This window comes from Gasterosteus aculeatus, chromosome 14 (genome assembly GCF_964276395.1).
Source record: "Gasterosteus aculeatus chromosome 14, fGasAcu3.hap1.1, whole genome shotgun sequence".
NCBI lineage: Eukaryota > Metazoa > Chordata > Actinopteri > Perciformes > Gasterosteidae > Gasterosteus > Gasterosteus aculeatus.
Genome location: NC_135702.1, coordinates 14,922,369 through 14,947,261, shown reverse-complemented (window position 1 = coordinate 14,947,261; position 24,893 = coordinate 14,922,369).

Below are 24,893 nucleotides of genomic sequence, written 5' to 3'. Positions count from 1 at the left end.
GAATAGTTTTCCAACCTTTTTTGTTCAAACCAAGATTTGGTGCATTCATGACTATTAAGGCGTTTGCAGGCCGAGAGAAAGCTGAAAACGCACAGAACACAAGAATGCATTGGTTAACAGTGTTTTCCTAAAACTAGCACCTCGGGAAAGTACATTTATCTGTTTTATGATGGTATCATGGTTTGTGAATAGTTTTCCAACCTTTTTTGTTCAAACTAAGATTTGGTGCTTTTTTGACTATTAAGGCGTTTGCAGGCCGAGAGAAAGCTAAAAACGCACAGAACACAAGAATGCATTGGTTAACAGTGTTTTCCTAAAACTAGCACCTCAGGAAAGTACATCTATCTGTTTTATGATGGTATCATGATTTGTGAATAGTTTTCCAACCTTTTTTGTTCAAACTAAGATTTTTTGACTCTTAAGGTGTTTGCAGGCCGAGAGAAAGCTAAAAACGCACAGAACACAAGAATGCATTGGTTAACAGTGTTCTCCTCAAACTAGCACCTCAGGAAAGTACATTTATCATTTTCATGATGGTATCATGGTTTGTGAATAGTTTTCCAACCTTTTTTGTTCAAACCAAGATTTGGTGCATTCATGACTATTAAGGCGTTTGCAGGCCGAGAGAAAGCTGAAAACGCACAGAACACAATAATGCATTGGTTAACAGTGTTCTCCTCAAACTAGCAACTCAGGAAAGTACATTTATCCTTTTCATGATGGTATCATGGTTTGTGAATAGTTTTCCAACCTTTTTTGTTCAAACTAAGTTTTGGTGCATTCATGACTATTAAGGCGTTTGCAGGCCGAGAGAACGCTAAAAACGCACAGAACACAAGAATGCAGTGGTTAACAGTGTTTTCCTAAATCTAGCACCTCAGGAAAGCACATTTATCCTTTTCATGATGGTATCATGGTTTGTGAATAGTTTTCCAACCTTTTTTGTTCAAACCAAGATTTGGTGCATTCATGACTATTAAGGCGTTTGCAGGCCGAGAGAAAGCTGAAAACGCACAGAACACAAGAATGCATTGGTTAACAGTGTTTTCCTAAAACTAGCACCTCGGGAAAGTACATTTATCTGTTTTATGATGGTATCATGGTTTGTGAATAGTTTTCCAACCTTTTTTGTTCAAACTAAGATTTGGTGCTTTTTTGACTCTTAAGGCGTTTGCAGGCCGAGAGAACGCTAAAAACGCACAGAACACAAGAATGCAGTGGTTAACAGTGTTTTCCTAAATCTAGCACCTCAGGAAAGCACATTTATCCTTTTCATGATGGTATCATGGTTTGTGAATAGTTTTCCAACCTTTTTTGTTCAAACCAAGATTTGGTGCATTCATGACTCTTAAGGCGTTTGCAGGCCGAGAGAAAGCTGAAAACGCACAGAACACAAGAATGCATTGGTTAACAGTGTTTTCCTAAAACTAGCACCTCAGGAAAGTACATCTATCTGTTTTATGATGGTATCATGATTTGTGAATAGTTTTCCAACCTTTTTTGTTCAAACTAAGATTTGGTGCTTTTTTGACTCTTAAGGTGTTTGCAGGCCGAGAGAAAGCTAAAAACGCACAGAACACAAGAATGCATTGGTTAACAGTGTTTTCCTAAAACTAGCACCTCGGGAAAGTACATTTATCTGTTTTATGATGGTATCATGGTTTGTGAATAGTTTTCCAACCTTTTTTGTTCAAACTAAGTTTTGGTGCATTCATGACTATTAAGGCGTTTGCAGGCCGAGAGAAAGCTGAAAACGCACAGAACACAAGAATGCATTGGTTAACAGTGTTTTCCTAAAACTGGCACCTCGGGAAAGTACATTAATCTGTTTTATGATTGTATCATGGTTTGTGAATAGTTTTCCAACCTTTTTTGTTCAAACTAAGTTTTGGTGCATTCATGACTATTAAGGCGTTTGCAGGCCGAGAGAAAGCTGAAAACGCACAGAACACAAGAATGCAGTGGTTAACAGTGTTTTCCTAAAACTAGCACCTCAGGAAAGCACATTTATCCTTTTCATGATGGTATCATGGTTTGTGAATAGTTTTCCAACCTTTTTTGTTCAAACTAAGATTTGGTGCATTCATGACTATTAAGGCGTTTGCAGGCCGAGAGAAAGCTAAAAACGCACAGAACACAAGAATGCATTGGTTAACAGTGTTTTCCAAAAACTAGCACCTCAGGAAAGTACATCTATCTGTTTTATGATGGTATCATGATTTGTGAATAGTTTTCCAACCTTTTTTGTTCAAACTAAGATTTTTTGACTCTTAAGGTGTTTGCAGGCCGAGAGAAAGCTAAAAACGCACAGAACACAAGAATGCATTGGTTAACAGTGTTCTCCTCAAACTAGCACCTCAGGAAAGTACATTTATCATTTTCATGATGGTATCATGGTTTGTGAATAGTTTTCCAACCTTTTTTGTTCAAACCAAGATTTGGTGCATTCATGACTATTAAGGCGTTTGCAGGCCGAGAGAAAGCTGAAAACGCACAGAACACAAGAATGCATTGGTTAACAGTGTTTTCCTAAAACTAGCACCTCAGGAAAGTACATCTATCTGTTTTATGATGGTATCATGATTTGTGAATAGTTTTCCAACCTTTTTTGTTCAAACTAAGATTTGGTGCTTTTTTGACTCTTAAGGTGTTTGCAGGCCGAGAGAAAGCTAAAAACGCACAGAACACAAGAATGCATTGGTTAACAGTGTTTTCCTAAAACTAGCACCTCGGGAAAGTACATTTATCTGTTTTATGATGGTATCATGGTTTGTGAATAGTTTTCCAACCTTTTTTGTTCAAACTAAGTTTTGGTGCATTCATGACTATTAAGGCGTTTGCAGGCCGAGAGAAAGCTGAAAACGCACAGAACACAAGAATGCATTGGTTAACAGTGTTTTCCTAAAACTGGCACCTCGGGAAAGTACATTAATCTGTTTTATGATTGTATCATGGTTTGTGAATAGTTTTCCAACCTTTTTTGTTCAAACTAAGTTTTGGTGCATTCATGACTATTAAGGCGTTTGCAGGCCGAGAGAAAGCTGAAAACGCACAGAACACAAGAATGCAGTGGTTAACAGTGTTTTCCTAAAACTAGCACCTCAGGAAAGCACATTTATCCTTTTCATGATGGTATCATGGTTTGTGAATAGTTTTCCAACCTTTTTTGTTCAAACTAAGATTTGGTGCATTCATGACTATTAAGGCGTTTGCAGGCCGAGAGAAAGCTAAAAACGCACAGAACACAAGAATGCATTGGTTAACAGTGTTTTCCAAAAACTAGCACCTCAGGAAAGTACATCTATCTGTTTTATGATGGTATCATGATTTGTGAATAGTTTTCCAACCTTTTTTGTTCAAACTAAGATTTTTTGACTCTTAAGGTGTTTGCAGGCCGAGAGAAAGCTAAAAACGCACAGAACACAAGAATGCATTGGTTAACAGTGTTCTCCTCAAACTAGCACCTCAGGAAAGTACATTTATCATTTTCATGATGGTATCATGGTTTGTGAATAGTTTTCCAACCTTTTTTGTTCAAACCAAGATTTGGTGCATTCATGACTATTAAGGCGTTTGCAGGCCGAGAGAAAGCTGAAAACGCACAGAACACAATAATGCATTGGTTAACAGTGTTCTCCTCAAACTAGCAACTCAGGAAAGTACATTTATCCTTTTCATGATGGTATCATGGTTTGTGAATAGTTTTCCAACCTTTTTTGTTCAAACTAAGTTTTGGTGCATTCATGACTATTAAGGCGTTTGCAGGCCGAGAGAACGCTAAAAACGCACAGAACACAAGAATGCAGTGGTTAACAGTGTTTTCCTAAATCTAGCACCTCAGGAAAGCACATTTATCCTTTTCATGATGGTATCATTGTTTGTGAATAGTTTTCCAACCTTTTTTGTTCAAACCAAGATTTGGTGCATTCATGACTATTAAGGCGTTTGCAGGCCGAGAGAAAGCTGAAAACGCACAGAACACAAGAATGCATTGGTTAACAGTGTTTTCCTAAAACTAGCACCTCGGGAAAGTACATTAATCTGTTTTATGATTGTATCATGGTTTGTGAATAGTTTTCCAACCTTTTTTGTTCAAACTAAGTTTTGGTGCATTCATGACTATTAAGGCGTTTGCAGGCCGAGAGAAAGCTGAAAACGCACAGAACACAAGAATGCATTGGTTAACAGTGTTTTCCTAAAACTAGCACCTCAGGAAAGCACATTTATCCTTTTCATGATGGTATCATGGTTTGTGAATAGTTTTCCAACCTTTTTTGTTCAAACTAAGATTTGGTGCATTCATGACTATTAAGGCGTTTGCAGGCCGAGAGAAAGCTAAAAACGCACAGAACACAAGAATGCATTGGTTAACAGTGTTTTCCTAAAACTAGCACCTCAGGAAAGTACATCTATCTGTTTTATGATGGTATCATAATTTGTGAATAGTTTTCCAACCTTTTTTGTTCAAACTAAGATTTTTTGACTCTTAAGGTGTTTGCAGGCCGAGAGAAAGCTAAAAACGCACAGAACACAAGAATGCATTGGTTAACAGTGTTCTCAAACTAGCACCTCAGGAAAGTACATTTATCATTTTCATGATGGTATCATGGTTTGTGAATAGTTTTCCAACCTTTTTTGTTTAAACCAAGATTTGGTGCATTCATGACTATTAAGGCGTTTGCAGGCCGAGAGAAAGCTGAAAACGCACAGAACACAATAATGCATTGGTTAACAGTGTTCTCCTCAAACTAGCAACTCAGGAAAGTACATTTATCCTTTTCATGATGGTATCATGGTTTGTGAATAGTTTTCCAACCTTTTTTGTTCAAACTAAGTTTTGGTGCATTCATGACTATTAAGGCGTTTGCAGGCCGAGAGAAAGCTGAAAACGCACAGAACACAATAATGCATTGGTTAACAGTGTTCTCCTCAAACTAGCAACTCAGGAAAGTACATTTATCCTTTTCATGATGGTATCATGGTTTGTGAATAGTTTTCCAACCTTTTTTGTTCAAACTAAGTTTTGGTGCATTCATGACTATTAAGGCGTTTGCAGGCCGAGAGAACGCTAAAAACGCACAGAACACAATAATGCATTGGTTAACAGTGTTTTCCTAAATCTAGCACCTCAGGAAAGCACATTTATCCTTTTCATGATGGTATCATGGTTTGTGAATAGTTTTCCAACCTTTTTTGTTTAAACCAAGATTTGGTGCATTCATGACTATTAAGGCGTTTGCAGGCCGAGAGAAAGCTGAAAACGCACATAACACAAGAATGCAGTGGTTAACAGTGTTTTCCTAAATCTAGCACCTCAGGAAAGCACATTTATCCTTTTCATGATGGTATCATGGTTTGTGAATAGTTTTCCAACCTTTTTTGTTCAAACTAAGATTTGGTGCTTTTTTGACTCTTAAGGCGTTTGCAGGCCGAGAGAACGCTAAAAACGCACAGAACACAAGAATGCAGTGGTTAACAGTGTTTTCCTAAATCTAGCACCTCAGGAAAGCACATTTATCCTTTTCATGATGGTATCATGGTTTGTGAATAGTTTTCCAACCTTTTTTGTTCAAACCAAGATTTGGTGCATTCATGACTATTAAGGCGTTTGCAGGCCGAGAGAAAGCTGAAAACGCACAGAACACAAGAATGCATTGGTTAACAGTGTTTTCCTAAAACTAGCACCTCAGGAAAGTACATCTATCTGTTTTATGATGGTATCATGATTTGTGAATAGTTTTCCAACCTTTTTTGTTCAAACTAAGATTTGGTGCTTTTTTGACTCTTAAGGTGTTTGCAGGCCGAGAGAAAGCTAAAAACGCACAGAACACAAGAATGCATTGGTTAACAGTGTTTTCCTAAAACTAGCACCTCGGGAAAGTACATTTATCTGTTTTATGATGGTATCATGGTTTGTGAATAGTTTTCCAACCTTTTTTGTTCAAACTAAGTTTTGGTGCATTCATGACTATTAAGGCGTTTGCAGTCCGAGAGAACGCTAAAAACGCACAGAACACAAGAATGCAGTGGTTAACAGTGTTTTCCTAAAACTAGCACCTCGGGAAAGTACATTTATCTGTTTTATGATGGTATCATGGTTTGTGAATAGTTTTCCAACCTTTTTTGTTCAAACTAAGTTTTGGTGCATTCATGACTATTAAGGCGTTTGCAGGCCGAGAGAAAGCTAAAAACGCACAGAATACAAGAATGCATTGGTTAACAGTGTTTTCCTAAAACTAGCACCTCGGGAAAGTACATTTATCCTTTTCATGATTGTATCATGGTTTGTGAATAGTTTTCCAACCTTTTTTGTTCAAACTAAGTTTTGGTGCATTCATGACTATTAAGGCGTTTGCAGGCCGAGAGAAAGCTGAAAACGCACAGAACACAAGAATGCATTGGTTAACAGTGTTTTCCTAAAACTAGCACCTCAGGAAAGCACATTTATCCTTTTCATGATGGTATCATGGTTTGTGAATAGTTTTCCAACCTTTTTTGTTCAAACTAAGATTTGGTGCATTCATGACTATTAAGGCGTTTGCAGGCCGAGAGAAAGCTAAAAACGCACAGAACACAAGAATGCATTGGTTAACAGTGTTTTCCTAAAACTAGCACCTCAGGAAAGTACATCTATCTGTTTTATGATGGTATCATGATTTGTGAATAGTTTTCCAACCTTTTTTGTTCAAACTAAGATTTGGTGCTTTTTTGACTCTTAAGGTGTTTGCAGGCCGAGAGAAAGCTAAAAACGCACAGAACACAAGAATGCATTGGTTAACAGTGTTCTCCTCAAACTAGCAACTCAGGAAAGTACATTTATCCTTTTCATGATGGTATCATGGTTTGTGAATAGTTTTCCAACCTTTTTTGTTCAAACTAAGTTTTGGTGCATTCATGACTATTAAGGCGTTTGCAGGCCGAGAGAACGCTAAAAACGCAAAGAACACAAGAATGCAGTGGTTAACAGTGTTTTCCTAAATCTAGCACCTCAGGAAAGCACATTTATCCTTTTCATGATGGTATCATGGTTTGTGAATAGTTTTCCAACCTTTTTTGTTCAAACCAAGATTTGGTGCATTCATGACTATTAAGGCGTTTGCAGGCCGAGAGAAAGCTGAAAACGCACAGAACACAAGAATGCATTGGTTAACAGTGTTTTCCTAAAACTAGCACCTCGGGAAAGTACATTTATCTGTTTTATGATGGTATCATGGTTTGTGAATAGTTTTCCAACCTTTTTTGTTCAAACTAAGATTTGGTGCTTTTTTGACTCTTAAGGCGTTTGCAGGCCGAGAGAACGCTAAAAACGCACAGAACACAAGAATGCAGTGGTTAACAGTGTTTTCCTAAATCTAGCACCTCAGGAAAGCACATTTATCCTTTTCATGATGGTATCATGGTTTGTGAATAGTTTTCCAACCTTTTTTGTTCAAACTAAGTTTTGGTGCGTTCTTGACTATTAAGGCGTTTGCAGGCCGAGAGAAAGCTGAAAACGCACGGAACACAAGAATGCATTGGTTAACAGTGTTCTTCTCAAACTAGCACCTCAGGAAAGTACATTTATCCTTTTCATGATGGTATCATGGTTTGTGAATAGTTTTCCAACCTTTTTTGTTCAAACTAAGATTTGGTGCTTTTTTGACTCTTAAGCCGTTTGCAGGCCGAGAGAAAGCTGAAAACGCACAGAACACAAGAATGCATTGGTTAACAGTGTTTTCCTAAAACTAGCACCTCGGGAAAGTACATTTATCTGTTTCATGATGGTATCATGGTTTGTGAATAGTTTTCCAACCTTTTTTGTTCAAACTAAGTTTTGGTGCATTCATGACTATTAAGGCGTTTGCAGGCCGAGAGAACGCTGAAAACGCACAGAACACAAGAATGCAGTGGTTAACAGTGTTTTCCTAAATCTAGAACCTCAGGAAAGCACATTTATCCTTTTAATGATGGTATCATGGTTTGTGAATAGTTTTCCAACCTTTTTTGTTCAAACTAAGTTTTGGTGCATTCATGACTATTAAGGCGTTTGCAGGCCGAGAGAAAGCTGAAAACGCACAGAACACAAGAATGCATTGGTTAACAGTGTTTTCCTAAAACTAGCACCTCGGGAAAGTACATTTATCCTTTTCATGATTGTATCATGGTTTGTGAATAGTTTTCCAACCTTTTTTGTTCAAACTAAGTTTTGGTGCATTCATGACTATTAAGGCGTTTGCAGGCCGAGAGAAAGCTAAAAACGCACAGAATACAAGAATGCATTGGTTAACAGTGTTCTCCTCAAACTAGCAACTCAGGAAAGTACATTTATCCTTTTCATGATGGTATCATGGTTTGTGAATAGTTTTCCAACCTTTTTTGTTCAAACTAAGTTTTGGTGCATTCATGACTATTAAGGCGTTTGCAGGCCGAGAGAACGCTAAAAACGCACAGAACACAAGAATGCAGTGGTTAACAGTGTTTTCCTAAATCTAGCACCTCAGGAAAGCACATTTATCCTTTTCATGATGGTATCATGGTTTGTGAATAGTTTTCCAACCTTTTTTGTTCAAACCAAGATTTGGTGCATTCATGACTATTAAGGCGTTTGCAGGCCGAGAGAAAGCTGAAAACGCACAGAACACAAGAATGCATTGGTTAACAGTGTTTTCCTAAAACTAGCACCTCGGGAAAGTACATTTATCTGTTTTATGATGGTATCATGGTTTGTGAATAGTTTTCCAACCTTTTTTGTTCAAACTAAGATTTGGTGCTTTTTTGACTCTTAAGGCGTTTGCAGGCCGAGAGAACGCTAAAAACGCACAGAACACAAGAATGCAGTGGTTAACAGTGTTTTCCTAAATCTAGCACCTCAGGAAAGCACATTTATCCTTTTCATGATGGTATCATGGTTTGTGAATAGTTTTCCAACCTTTTTTGTTCAAACCAAGATTTGGTGCATTCATGACTATTAAGGCGTTTGCAGGCCGAGAGAAAGCTGAAAACGCACAGAACACAAGAATGCATTGGTTAACAGTGTTTTCCTAAAACTAGCACCTCAGGAAAGTACATCTATCTGTTTTATGATGGTATCATGATTTGTGAATAGTTTTCCAACCTTTTTTGTTCAAACTAAGATTTGGTGCTTTTTTGACTCTTAAGGTGTTTGCAGGCCGAGAGAAAGCTAAAAACGCACAGAACACAAGAATGCATTGGTTAACAGTGTTCTCCTCAAACTAGCACCTCAGGAAAGCACATTTATCCTTTTCATGATGGTATCATGGTTTGTGAATAGTTTTCCAACCTTTTTTGTTCAAACCAAGATTTGGTGCATTCATGACTATTAAGGCGTTTGCAGGCCGAGAGAAAGCTGAAAACGCACAGAACACAAGAAGGCATTGGTTAACAGTGTTTTCCTAAAACTAGCACCTCAGGAAAGTACATCTATCTGTTTTATGATGGTATCATGATTTGTGAATAGTTTTCCAACCTTTTTTGTTCAAACTAAGATTTGGTGCTTTTTTTACTCTTAAGGTGTTTGCAGGCCGAGAGAAAGCTAAAAACGCACAGAACACAAGAATGCATTGGTTAACAGTGTTTTCCTAAAACTAGCACCTCGGGAAAGTACATTTATCTGTTTTATGATGGTATCATGGTTTGTGAATAGTTTTCCAACCTTTTTTGTTCAAACTAAGTTTTGGTGCATTCATGACTATTAAGGCGTTTGCAGGCCGAGAGAAAGCTGAAAACGCACAGAACACAAGAATGCATTGGTTAACAGTGTTTTCCTAAAACTAGCACCTCGGGAAAGTACATTAATCTGTTTTATGATTGTATCATGGTTTGTGAATAGTTTTCCAACCTTTTTTGTTCAAACTAAGTTTTGGTGCATTCATGACTATTAAGGCGTTTGCAGGCCGAGAGAAAGCTGAAAACGCACAGAACACAAGAATGCAGTGGTTAACAGTGTTTTCCTAAAACTAGCACCTCAGGAAAGCACATTTATCCTTTTCATGATGGTATCATGGTTTGTGAATAGTTTTCCAACCTTTTTTGTTCAAACTAAGATTTGGTGCATTCATGACTATTAAGGCGTTTGCAGGCCGAGAGAAAGCTAAAAACGCACAGAACACAAGAATGCATTGGTTAACAGTGTTTTCCAAAAACTAGCACCTCAGGAAAGTACATCTATCTGTTTTATGATGGTATCATGATTTGTGAATAGTTTTCCAACCTTTTTTGTTCAAACTAAGATTTTTTGACTCTTAAGGTGTTTGCAGGCCGAGAGAAAGCTAAAAACGCACAGAACACAAGAATGCATTGGTTAACAGTGTTCTCCTCAAACTAGCACCTCAGGAAAGTACATTTATCATTTTCATGATGGTATCATGGTTTGTGAATAGTTTTCCAACCTTTTTTGTTCAAACCAAGATTTGGTGCATTCATGACTATTAAGGCGTTTGCAGGCCGAGAGAAAGCTGAAAACGCACAGAACACAATAATGCATTGGTTAACAGTGTTCTCCTCAAACTAGCAACTCAGGAAAGTACATTTATCCTTTTCATGATGGTATCATGGTTTGTGAATAGTTTTCCAACCTTTTTTGTTCAAACTAAGATTTGGTGCTTTTTTGACTCTTAAGGCGTTTGCAGGCCGAGAGAACGCTAAAAACGCACAGAACACAAGAATGCAGTGGTTAACAGTGTTTTCCTAAATCTAGCACCTCAGGAAAGCACATTTATCCTTTTCATGATGGTATCATGGTTTGTGAATAGTTTTCCAACCTTTTTTGTTCAAACTAAGTTTTGGTGCATTCATGACTATTAAGGCGTTTGCAGGCCGAGAGAAAGCTGAAAACGCACAGAACACAAGAATGCATTGGTTAACAGTGTTCTCCTCAAACTAGCACCTCAGGAAAGTACATTTATCCTTTTCATGATGGTATCATGGTTTGTGAATAGTTTTCCAACCTTTTTTGTTCAAACTAAGATTTGGTGCTTTTTTGACTCTTAAGGCGTTTGCAGGCCGAGAGAAAGCTGAAAACGCACAGAACACAAGAATGCATTGGTTAACAGTGTTTTCCTAAAACTAGCACCTCGGGAAAGTACATTTATCTGTTTCATGATGGTATCATGGTTTGTGAATAGTTTTCCAACCTTTTTTGTTCAAACTAAGTTTTGGTGCATTCATGACTATTAAGGCGTTTGCAGGCCGAGAGAAAGCTAAAAACGCACAGAACACAAGAATGCATTGGTTAACAGTGTTCTCCTCATACTAGCACCTCAGGAAAGCACATTTATCCTTTTCATGATGGTATCATGGTTTGTGAATAGTTTTCCAACCTTTTTTGTTCAAACCAAGATTTGGTGCATTCATGACTATTAAGGCGTTTGCAGGCCGAAAGAAAGCTGAAAACGCACAGAACACAAGAATGCATTGGTTAACAGTGTTTTCCTAAAACTAGCACCTCAGGAAAGTACATTTATCTGTTTTATGATGGTATCATGGTTTGTGAATAGTTTTCCAACCTTTTTTGTTCAAACTAAGTTTTGGTGCATTCATGACTATTAAGGCGTTTGCAGTCCGAGAGAACGCTAAAAACGCACAGAACACAAGAATGCAGTGGTTAACAGTGTTTTCCTAAAACTAGCACCTCGGGAAAGTACATTTATCCTTTCCATGATTGTATCATGGTTTGTGAATAGTTTTCCAACCTTTTTTGTTCAAACTAAGTTTTGGTGCATTCATGACTATTAAGGCGTTTGCAGGCCGAGAGAAAGCTGAAAACGCACAGAACACAAGAATGCATTGGTTAACAGTGTTTTCCTAAAACTAGCACCTCAGGAAAGCACATTTATCCTTTTCATGATGGTATCATGGTTTGTGAATAGTTTTCCAACCTTTTTTGTTCAAACTAAGATTTGGTGCATTCATGACTATTAAGGCGTTTGCAGGCCGAGAGAAAGCTAAAAACGCACAGAACACAAGAATGCATTGGTTAACAGTGTTTTCCTAAAACTAGCACCTCAGGAAAGTACATCTATCTGTTTTATGATGGTATCATGATTTGTGAATAGTTTTCCAACCTTTTTTGTTCAAACTAAGATTTGGTGCTTTTTTGACTCTTAAGGTGTTTGCAGGCCAAGAGAAAGCTAAAAACGCACAGAACACAAGAATGCATTGGTTAACAGTGTTCTCCTCAAACTAGCACCTCAGGAAAGCACATTTATCCTTTTCATGATGGTATCATGGTTTGTGAATAGTTTTCCAACCTTTTTTGTTCAAACTAAGATTTGGTGCATTCATGACTATTAAGGCGTTTGCAGGCCGAGAGAAAGCTGAAAACGCACAGAACACAATAATGCATTGGTTAACAGTGTTCTCCTCAAACTAGCAACTCAGGAAAGTACATTTATCCTTTTCATGATGGTATCATGGTTTGTGAATAGTTTTCCAACCTTTTTTGTTCAAACTAAGTTTTGGTGCATTCATGACTATTAAGGCGTTTGCAGGCCGAGAGAACGCTAAAAACGCACAGAACACAAGAATGCAGTGGTTAACAGTGTTTTCCTAAATCTAGCACCTCAGGAAAGCACATTTATCCTTTTCATGATGGTATCATGGTTTGTGAATAGTTTTCCAAACTTTTTTGTTCAAACCAAGATTTGGTGCATTCATGACTATTAAGGCGTTTGCAGGCCGAGAGAAAGCTGAAAACGCACAGAACACAAGAATGCATTGGTTAACAGTGTTTTCCTAAAACTAGCACCTCAGGAAAGTACATCTATCTGTTTTATGATGGTATCATGATTTGTGAATAGTTTTCCAACCTTTTTTGTTCAAACTAAGATTTGGTGCTTTTTTGACTCTTAAGGTGTTTGCAGGCCGAGAGAAAGCTAAAAACGCACAGAACACAAGAATGCATTGGTTAACAGTGTTCTCCTCAAACTAGCACCTCAGGAAAGCACATTTATCCTTTTCATGATGGTATCATGATTTGTGAATAGTTTTCCAACCTTTTTTGTTCAAACTAAGATTTGGTGCTTTTTTGACTCTTAAGGTGTTTGCAGGCCGAGAGAAAGCTAAAAACGCACAGAACACAAGAATGCATTGGTTAACAGTGTTTTCCTAAAACTAGCACCTCGGGAAAGTACATTTATCTGTTTCATGATGGTATCATGGTTTGTGAATAGTTTTCCAACCTTTTTTGTTCAAACTAAGTTTTGGTGCATTCATGACTATTAAGGCGTTTGCAGTCCGAGAGAACGCTAAAAACGCACAGAACACAAGAATGCAGTGGTTAACAGTGTTTTCCTAAAACTAGCACCTCGGGAAAGTACATTTATCTGTTTTATGATGGTATCATGGTTTGTGAATAGTTTTCCAACCTTTTTTGTTCAAACTAAGTTTTGGTGCATTCATGACTATTAAGGCGTTTGCAGGCCGAGAGAAAGCTAAAAACGCACAGAATACAAGAATGCATTGGTTAACAGTGTTTTCCTAAAACTAGCACCTCGGGAAAGTACATTTATCCTTTTCATGATTGTATCATGGTTTGTGAATAGTTTTCCAACCTTTTTTGTTCAAACTAAGTTTTGGTGCATTCATGACTATTAAGGCGTTTGCAGGCCGAGAGAAAGCTGAAAACGCACAGAACACAATAATGCATTGGTTAACAGTGTTCTCCTCAAACTAGCAACTCAGGAAAGTACATTTATCCTTTTCATGATGGTATCATGGTTTGTGAATAGTTTTCCAACCTTTTTTGTTCAAACTAAGTTTTGGTGCATTCATGACTATTAAGGCGTTTGCAGGCCGAGAGAAAGCTGAAAACGCACAGAACACAAGAATGCATTGGTTAACAGTGTTCTCCTCAAACTAGCACCTCAGGAAAGTACATTTATCCTATTCATGATGGTATCATGGTTTGTGAATAGTTTTCCAACCTTTTTTGTTCAAACTAAGATTTGGTGCTTTTTTGACTCTTAAGGCGTTTGCAGGCCGAGAGAAAGCTGAAAACGCACAGAACACAAGAATGCATTGGTTAACAGTGTTTTCCTAAAACTAGCACCTCGGGAAAGTACATTTATCTGTTTCATGATGGTATCATGGTTTGTGAATAGTTTTCCAACCTTTTTTGTTCAAACTAAGTTTTGGTGCATTCATGACTATTAAGGCGTTTGCAGGCCGAGAGAAAGCTAAAAACGCACAGAACACAAGAATGCATTGGTTAACAGTGTTCTCCTCAAACTAGCACCTCAGGAAAGCACATTTATCCTTTTCATGATGGTATCATGGTTTGTGAATAGTTTTCCAACCTTTTTTGTTCAAACCAAGATTTGGTGCATTCATGACTATTAAGGCGTTTGCAGGCCGAGAGAAAGCTGAAAACGCACAGAACACAAGAATGCATTGGTTAACAGTGTTTTCCTAAAACTAGCACCTCAGGAAAGTACATCTATCTGTTTTATGATGGTATCATGATTTGTGAATAGTTTTCCAACCTTTTTTGTTCAAACTAAGATTTGGTGCTTTTTTGACTCTTAAGGTGTTTGCAGGCCGAGAGAAAGCTAAAAACGCACAGAACACAAGAATGCATTGGTTAACAGTGTTTTCCTAAAACTAGCACCTCGGGAAAGTACATTTATCTGTTTTATGATGGTATCATGGTTTGTGAATAGTTTTCCAACCTTTTTTGTTCAAACTAAGTTTTGGTGCATTCATGACTATTAAGGCGTTTGCAGTCCGAGAGAACGCTAAAAACGCACAGAACACAAGAATGCAGTGGTTAACAGTGTTTTCCTAAAACTAGCACCTCGGGAAAGTACATTTATCTGTTTTATGATGGTATCATGGTTTGTGAATAGTTTTCCAACCTTTTTTGTTCAAACTAAGTTTTGGTGCATTCATGACTATTAAGGCGTTTGCAGGCCGAGAGAAAGCTAAAAACGCACAGAATACAAGAGTGCATTGGTTAACAGTGTTTTCCTAAAACTAGCACCTCGGGAAAGTACATTTATCCTTTTCATGATTGTATCATGGTTTGTGAATAGTTTTCCAACCTTTTTTGTTCAAACTAAGTTTTGGTGCATTCATGACTATTAAGGCGTTTGCAGGCCGAGAGAAAGCTGAAAACGCACAGAACACAAGAATGCATTGGTTAACAGTGTTTTCCTAAAACTAGCACCTCAGGAAAGCACATTTATCCTTTTCATGATGGTATCATGGTTTGTGAATAGTTTTCCAACCTTTTTTGTTCAAACTAAGATTTGGTGCATTCATGACTATTAAGGCGTTTGCAGGCCGAGAGAAAGCTAAAAACGCACAGAACACAAGAATGCATTGGTTAACAGTGTTTTCCTAAAACTAGCACCTCAGGAAAGTACATCTATCTGTTTTATGATGGTATCATGATTTGTGAATAGTTTTCCAACCTTTTTTGTTCAAACTAAGATTTGGTGCTTTTTTGACTCTTAAGGTGTTTGCAGGCCGAGAGAAAGCTAAAAACGCACAGAACACAAGAATGCATTGGTTAACAGTGTTCTCCTCAAACTAGCACCTCAGGAAAGCACATTTATCCTTTTCATGATGGTATCATGGTTTGTGAATAGTTTTCCAACCTTTTTTGTTCAAACTAAGATTTGGTGCATTCATGACTATTAAGGCGTTTGCAGGCCGAGAGAAAGCTGAAAACGCACAGAACACAATAATGCATTGGTTAACAGTGTTCTCCTCAAACTAGCAACTCAGGAAAGTACATTTATCCTTTTCATGATGGTATCATGGTTTGTGAATAGTTTTCCAACCTTTTTTGTTCAAACTAAGTTTTGGTGCATTCATGACTATTAAGGCGTTTGCAGGCCGAGAGAAAGCTGAAAACGCACAGAACACAATAATGCATTGGTTAACAGTGTTCTCCTCAAACTAGCAACTCAGGAAAGTACATTTATCCTTTTCATGATGGTATCATGGTTTGTGAATAGTTTTCCAACCTTTTTTGTTCAAACTAAGTTTTGGTGCATTCATGACTATTAAGGCGTTTGCAGGCCGAGAGAAAGCTGAAAACGCACAGAACACAAGAATGCATTGGTTAACAGTGTTCTCCTCAAACTAGCACCTCAGGAAAGTACATTTATCCTTTTCATGATGGTATCATGGTTTGTGAATAGTTTTCCAACCTTTTTTGTTCAAACTAAGATTTGGTGCTTTTTTGACTCTTAAGGCGTTTGCAGGCCGAGAGAAAGCTGAAAACGCACAGAACACAAGAATGCATTGGTTAACAGTGTTTTCCTAAAACTAGCACCTCGGGAAAGTACATTTATCTGTTTCATGATGGTATCATGGTTTGTGAATAGTTTTCCAACCTTTTTTGTTCAAACTAAGTTTTGGTGCATTCATGACTATTAAGGCGTTTGCAGGCCGAGAGAAAGCTAAAAACGCACAGAACACAAGAATGCATTGGTTAACAGTGTTCTCCTCAAACTAGCACCTCAGGAAAGCACATTTATCCTTTTCATGATGGTATCATGGTTTGTGAATAGTTTTCCAACCTTTTTTGTTCAAACCAAGATTTGGTGCATTCATGACTATTAAGGCGTTTGCAGGCCGAGAGAAAGCTGAAAACGCACAGAACACAAGAATGCATTGGTTAACAGTGTTTTCCTAAAACTAGCACCTCAGGAAAGTACATCTATCTGTTTTATGATGGTATCATGATTTGTGAATAGTTTTCCAACCTTTTTTGTTCAAACTAAGATTTGGTGCTTTTTTGACTCTTAAGGTGTTTGCAGGCCGAGAGAAAGCTAAAAACGCACAGAACACAAGAATGCATTGGTTAACAGTGTTTTCCTAAAACTAGCACCTCGGGAAAGTACATTTATCTGTTTTATGATGGTATCATGGTTTGTGAATAGTTTTCCAACCTTTTTTGTTCAAACTAAGTTTTGGTGCATTCATGACTATTAAGGCGTTTGCAGTCCGAGAGAACGCTAAAAACGCACAGAACACAAGAATGCAGTGGTTAACAGTGTTTTCCTAAAACTAACACCTCGGGAAAGTACATTTATCTGTTTTATGATGGTATCATGGTTTGTGAATAGTTTTCCAACCTTTTTTGTTCAAACTAAGTTTTGGTGCATTCATGACTATTAAGGCGTTTGCAGGCCGAGAGAAAGCTGAAAACGCACAGAACACAAGAATGCATTGGTTAACAGTGTTCTCCTCAAACTAGCACCTCAGGAAAGTACATTTATCCTTTTCATGATGGTATCATGGTTTGTGAATAGTTTTCCAACCTTTTTTGTTCAAACTAAGATTTGGTGCTTTTTTGACTCTTAAGGCGTTTGCAGGCCGAGAGAAAGCTGAAAACGCACAGAACACAAGAATGCATTGGTTAACAGTGTTTTCCTAAAACTAGCACCTCGGGAAAGTACATTTATCTGTTTCATGATGGTATCATGGTTTGTGAATAGTTTTCCAACCTTTTTTGTTCAAACTAAGTTTTGGTGCATTCATGACTATTAAGGCGTTTGCAGGCCGAGAGAAAGCTAAAAACGCACAGAACACAAGAATGCATTGGTTAACAGTGTTCTCCTCAAACTAGCACCTCAGGAAAGCACATTTATCCTTTTCATGATGGTATCATGGTTTGTGAATAGTTTTCCAACCTTTTTTGTTCAAACCAAGATTTGGTGCATTCATGACTATTAAGGCGTTTGCAGGCCGAGAGAAAGCTGAAAACGCACAGAACACAAGAATGCATTGGTTAACAGTGTTTTCCTAAAACTAGCACCTCAGGAAAGTACATCTATCTGTTTTATGATGGTATCATGATTTGTGAATAGTTTTCCAACCTTTTTTGTTCAAACTAAGATTTGGTGCTTTTTTGACTCTTAAGGTGTTTGCAGGCCGAGAGAAAGCTAAAAACGCACAGAACACAAGAATGCATTGGTTAACAGTGTTTTCCTAAAACTAGCACCTCGGGAAAGTACATTTATCTGTTTTATGATGGTATCATGGTTTGTGAATAGTTTTCCAACCTTTTTTGTTCAAACTAAGTTTTGGTGCATTCATGACTATTAAGGCGTTTGCAGTCCGAGAGAACGCTAAAAACGCACAGAACACAAGAATGCAGTGGTTAACAGTGTTTTCCTAAAACTAACACCTCGGGAAAGTACATTTATCTGTTTTATGATGGTATCATGGTTTGTGAATAGTTTTCCAACCTTTTTTGTTCAAACTAAGTTTTGGTGCATTCATGACTATTAAGGCGTTTGCAGGCCGAGAGAAAGCTGAAAACGCACAGAACACAAGAATGCATTGGTTAACAGTGTTTTCCTAAAACTAGCACCTCAGGAAAGTACATCTATCTGTTTTATGATGGTATCATGATTTGTGAATAGTTTTCCAACCTTTTTTGTTCAAACTAAGATTTGGTGCTTTTTTGACTCTTAAGGTGTTTGCAGGCCGAGAGAAAGCTAAAAACGCACAGAACACAAGAATGCATTGGTTAACAGTGTTTTCCTAAAACTAGCACCTCGGGAAAGTACATTTATCTGTTTTATGATGGTATCATGGTTTGTGAATAGTTTTCCAACCTTTTTTGTTCAAACTAAGTTTTGGTGCATTCATGACTATTAAGGCGTTTGCAGTCCGAGAGAACGCTAAAAACGCACAGAACACAAGAATGCAGTGGTTAACAGTGTTTTCCTAAAACTAGCACCTCGGGAAAGTACATTTATCTGTTTTATGATGGTATCATGGTTTGTGAATAGTTTTCCAACCTTTTTTGTTCAAACTAAGTTTTGGTGCATTCATGACTATTAAGGCGTTTGCAGGCCGAGAGAAAGCTGAAAACGCACAGAACACAAGAATGCATTGGTTAACAGTGTTTTCCTAAAACTAGCACCTCAGGAAAGTACATCTATCTGTTTTATGATGGTATCATGATTTGTGAATAGTTTTCCAACCTTTTTTGTTCAAACTAAGATTTGGTGCTTTTTTGACTCTTAAGGTGTTTGCAGGCCGAGAGAAAGCTAAAAACGCACAGAACACAAGAATGCATTGGTTAACAGTGTTCTCCTCAAACTAGCACCTCAGGAAAGCACATTTATCCTTTTCATGATGGTATCATGGTTTGTGAATAGTTTTCCAACCTTTTTTGTTCAAACTAAGATTTGGTGCATTCATGACTATTAAGGCGTTTGCAGGCCGAGAGAAAGCTGAAAACGCACAGAACACAATAATGCATTGGTTAACAGTGTTCTCCTCAAACTAGCAACTCAGGAAAGTACATTTATCCTTTTCATGATGGTATCATGGTTTGTGAATAGTTTTCCAACCTTTTTTGTTCAAACTAAGTTTTGGTGCATTCATGACTATTAAGGCGTTTGCAGGCCGAGAGAACGCTAAAAACGCACAGAACACAAGAATGCAGTGGTTAACAGTGTTTTCCTAAATCTAGCACCTCAGGAAAGCACATTTATCCTTTTCATGATGGTATCATGCTTTGTGAATAGTTTTCCAAACTTTTTTGTTCAAACCAAGATTTGGTGCATTCATGACTATTAAGGCGTTTGCAGGCCGAGAGAAAGCTGAAAACGCACAGAACACAAGAATGCATTGGTTAACAGTGTTTTCCTAAAACTAGCACCTCAGGAAAGTACATCTATCTGTTTTATGATGGTATCATGATTTTGTTATAATGCGGTTCTTAATCATAAACACGAGGACACTCTTCAGGTCTCACCTCACTGGGTTGTAAACTTTAATACATTCTCACGTCGCGTGTACGGTCCATCGTGCTCGGTCTGGTTACAAGGCAGTGTTTCACAATAACAGTCCGTGTGACTCACGGAACTAAACAATAGTTCCTACTTATAGTTCCTATTGTTACATCCTTTCTCTTTTCAGAGTTAGAGCTGTTATCTCAACATTTGACTGTGACCAACAAGCACGATTATAATACTGACACTGACTATTGCTAAATTATAAACAATTCAATATGCTCATCTATAAAACCTTCTCTCAGCAACTGCTGAACATAGCCTATAACAAACTAAAAACACAGCATCACCAATTTCACAGTGAGATAACACTCAACCATTCGCTACAAACATGAAATGTGCAAATGATCACAACAATATCAAATAAACCATAACTTTTGCGCTTGTACACTTTTCACGTGTCAGGTGCATGTAAACATCAGCATTCATCTGCATGATACCACACAGTCCTTATATCGACGTGGCTGCACCACTGTACGCCCGGCTCTGGTCGTGACAGGGGTGTCTCCGCCACCAGTGTCTCTGGGTGTATGTTCTGTTGCGACACCGTGGGGGACAGGAACAGACTCTGCAGGTTCCTGTCTCACAGCCTGTGGCTGACTGGGAATACTGATCTCCATATCGAGAGGGTCACTAAAGGTCACACCAGGTGCACGCCTGAGGTGTCTGCGATTTCTCCTAATGACACTTCCAGATTGCAACTGAACCTCATAGGACCTCCCATCAACTGGCTTCAGCACCCTGCCTAGTCTCCAGACAGCGTTGGGTGGGAGTGGCTGTATCCTCACACAGTCACCCGTGGCAAGAGTGTCCAAGTCTCTAGCTGATCTGTTGTAATATGTACCCTGACGTTGCTGCCTGTTCTTCAGCTTCTGGCTGACCTGAACGACTTCTGGCCTGAGCAGCGTTGCTTTCGTTGGCAGCAGTGTTTTGGTACGGCGACTGAGTAGTCGCTGTGCTGGGCTACTATCCAGGCCCTGTGACGGTGTGTTGCGGTGGTCCAGAATTGCAAGATAAGGATCCTGTCCAGCTGCTTTGGCTTTCATGAGAAGTCTCTTTGCCGTCTTGACAGCTGATTCTGCTTTGCCATTGCTCTGTGGGTAGCCAGGTGACGAGGTCACATGCTGAAATCCCCACAGTTCGCAGAATTTTTGGAAGTCCTGGGACGCGTATTGTGGGCCGTTGTCTGACATCACTGAATCCGGAATGCCTTGGCGGGCAAAATGAGCTTTCAGTTTCTTTATCACTGTGGTGGATTTGGTATCTATCAGGTAGTCTATTTCCCAAAAGTTCGACCAATAATCCACAGTGATGAGATAGTTCTTGTTGTCAAACACAAACAGATCTGTGCCCACCTTCGCCCATGGCCTGCTTGGAACCTCATGTGACATCAATGTTTCTTTTTGCTGTTTATTGTCCATTGACCTGCAGATATCACACTTGGCTATATACGTCTTAATCTGGTCGTTCATGCCCAGCCAGTAGACACACTCTCTAGCTCTACGTAGGCATCCTTCAACACCCAGATGCGATGAGTGTAATCGACCAGTGATGTCTGATCTCAGCTTGTCAGGAATTACGGCACGCTCACCCCTGAAGACTATTCCATCTTGGTGGCTTAATTCTCCTTGTAATGAGAAGTAAGGCCTGATTTCACTCGGTACTTGTGATTTGTCCTTGGGCCATCTCTGGCTCATTGTTTTAATGAGAAGCTGCAATGTGGTGTCTTTTTCTGTGGCAGACCTTATGTCATGTAGTCTGTCTGAGGAGATCGGTAAGTGTTGCACCATGTTGACAGTCTCCAGCTCAGCTTCCACCGGTGTACTCTCAGGAAGATAGGCTCTGCTGAGAGTGTCGGCCAGTAACATGTCTCTTCCAGGCACATAAATGACATCCAAGTCATATTTTTGCATGCGCAGCATCATGCTCTGCAGCCTTTTGGGTGCACTCAGCAGGGGTTTGCGTACAATGGTTTCTAACGGCTTATGATCACTCTGTACAGTGACTTTGCGGCCATATGTGTATTGGTGGAATTTCTCCATGCTGAAAACCACTGCTAAAAACTCCTTTTCTATTTGGGCATAGCGCCCCTCAGTTTGTGTAAGTGCCCTGCTTGCGAAAGCGACTGGCTTCCCCATCTGCATCAGTGCTGCGCCCAAACCTGTGTCTGAAGCATCACACTGTACTGTCAGCTCCTCCTCAGGGTTGTAATATCTCAATACTGGAGCATTCGCAATTGTCTCTTTCAGGTTGAGGAATGCCTCCTCATGTTCTGTTGTCCATGTCCACTCACTGTCCTTGTGTGTCAGGTCTCTCAATACCTTGCATTGGTCTGAGAGGTGTGGGCAAAACTTGGTGAGGTAATTAACCATACCTATCAGCCTCTGCACTGCTTTTACATCCGTCGGTGCTGGCATCTGCCCGATAGCACGCACTTTTTCAGGATCCGCTTTGAGTCCATCTGTCGTCAAGCGGTGTCCAATGTATTTGGTCTCCTTCTGTCGCAGTCTGAACTTTTCTGCATTCAATTTTATGTTCTTTTCCCTGCATCTGTCGAGAAACTGTTTCAGTTTTTCATCGTGATCCCGTTCCGCTTCCTCTTGTGTCTCCCCCTGTCCTGTGATCAGGATGTCATCCGCTATAATGTACAGACCAGGTACATTATCCAGCGCTTGTGTCAGCTTTCTCTGGAATATTTCAGGGGCCGGACTTATCCCCATCGGCATCCTCCGCCATCTGTACCTTCCAAATGGAGTGGCAAACGTTGTCAAATAGCTGGACTCCTCCTCCAGCTGTACATGCCAGAATCCACTCTTGACATCACACACTGTGAACACTTTAGCTTTTGACAAATCTGGTAAGATGTCCTCGATGGTTGGAAGTGGGAAGTGACTGCGTTTTAGTGCTTTGTTCAAGGGTTTGGGATCAATACAGACCCTTGGCTTGCCATTCTGTTTCTGTACTACCACCATAGCACTGATCCAGTCTGTGCTGCATTCTACAGGAGTGATTATCCCTCTGTGTTGCAGGTCTCTAAGCTCTTCCTTCAGTGGTTTCATCAGGGCCACTGGAACCCGTCTCTTTGGCAGCTGCACCGGCTTCACTGTGCTGTCCACCTCCATCTTGTATTTTCCTCCAAGGCAGCCATCTCCAGTGAACACGTCAGCATACCTTGTTTTGATTTGTTCCATCGTCCACCCTGTTGTCGGTTTTCCTGTTGTGATTATACTGTCCATTGCCATGATATTCTCATGGTGCACTTTAATCAGTTTCATCGCCTCACTGGCTTTCCGACCCAGCAGAGGCACTGCACCGTCTGTGTTCACCACTTGGAACTCCAAGCGATATAGTTTGTGATTTCTTGGATTCCTTATTTTAATCTTACATTTCCCCATTGGCTTCAGCTTGCTTTTGTTGTACATAACTAGTACACTTTTAGTGTGTTCCAGCTCGGTGTCTGGATTCAGCAGGTTAATGGGGATGATGTTGCAACTAGCACCACAGTCTATTTGGAATTTGACCATGTCTTTGCCTAGTAGCATACCAGCATAGAGAAGCTGACTGTCCTCTTTAACAGTTTTATCTTTCACATCCTGTTCTCTCTCTGGGTCTTCATCTTTGCCCAAGTCCGTCTCCACTGCATCCACTATCTCAGTGTCTGTCACAGTGATACATGTTATATCAACATATTCATCACTCACATATTCTGTTGCTATTGTACTCACATTTTTCTTCCTCCTTTGGTCTGGTTTCGCTTTACATTTGGCTGCAAAGTGGTTCTCTCTGCCACACTTTGCACACTTCTTTCCGAACGCCGGACATTTCTGTTTGGTCCTTTCGTGTGTTCTTCCGCAGAATTTACACTCCACTGTGTCGTTGCCTTTCCACTGGTACTGTGCCCCTTGCACAGCATGCACCTCTTCAACCATCGGCCCGGTGATGGTTTTAACGTTCTCCTTGGAGAGCTCTGCTGCTCTGCACAGTTGTAAACATGTGTCCAGTGTCAAGTTTTTCTCCCGCAGCAGCCTTTCTCTCATGATCGTGTTGTTACCACCACACACAATCCTATCACGAATGAGCGAGTCTCTCAAAGTCCCAAAGTTGCATGTTTTGGCCAGCAGTCTCAGTTCTGTGACATAACTGTCTATATTTTCACTGGCGCCCTGATTTCTCGTGAAGAAACAATAGCGTTCGACGATCTCGTTCACACTGGGGTTGCAATGATCATCAAACTTTGTGACGATGTCCTCTATCCTCCATGCATCCCTAGCTGTGTCGCCCATCAGGGTATCCAAAAGTTCTCTGCCACTCTCGCCGACAAGATAGCTGAACAGTTTTACCTTCTGTTTATCATCAGCTTCAGCCATTGTTAGATCCAGATACAGGACAAACTCATCCCTCCAATTCTTCCATGTTTTAGAGAGGTTGCTGGAGCCCAAACACAACGTCTGTGGCGGCTTAAGTCCCTCCATGGAATCACACGGCAGTCGCGCGCTAGCGGCTCAACCTAGCAGCAGTTAACACTCTTCAGACCGGAGTAAACCAGTACGTACTCAGACCGAGTCCTCTCCCGCTGCCACCATGTTATAATGCGGTTCTTAATCATAAACACGAGGACACTCTTCAGGTCTCACCTCACTGGGTTGTAAACTTTAATACATTCTCACGTCGCGTGTACGGTCCATCGTGCTCGGTCTGGTTACAAGGCAGTGTTTCACAATAACAGTCCGTGTGACTCACGGAACTAAACAATAGTTCCTACTTATAGTTCCTATTGTTACAGATTTGTGAATAGTTTTCCAACCTTTTTTGTTCAAACTAAGATTTGGTGCTTTTTTGACTCTTAAGGTGTTTGCAGGCCGAGAGAAAGCTAAAAACGCACAGAACACAAGAATGCATTGGTTAACAGTGTTCTCCTCAAACTAGCACCTCAGGAAAGCACATTTATCCTTTTCATGATGGTATCATGGTTTGTGAATAGTTTTCCAACCTTTTTTGTTCAAACCAAGATTTGGTGCATTCATGACTATTAAGGCGTTTGCAGGCCGAGAGAAAGCTGAAAACGCACAGAACACAAGAATGCATTGGTTAACAGTGTTTTCCTAAAACTAGCACCTCAGGAAAGTACATCTA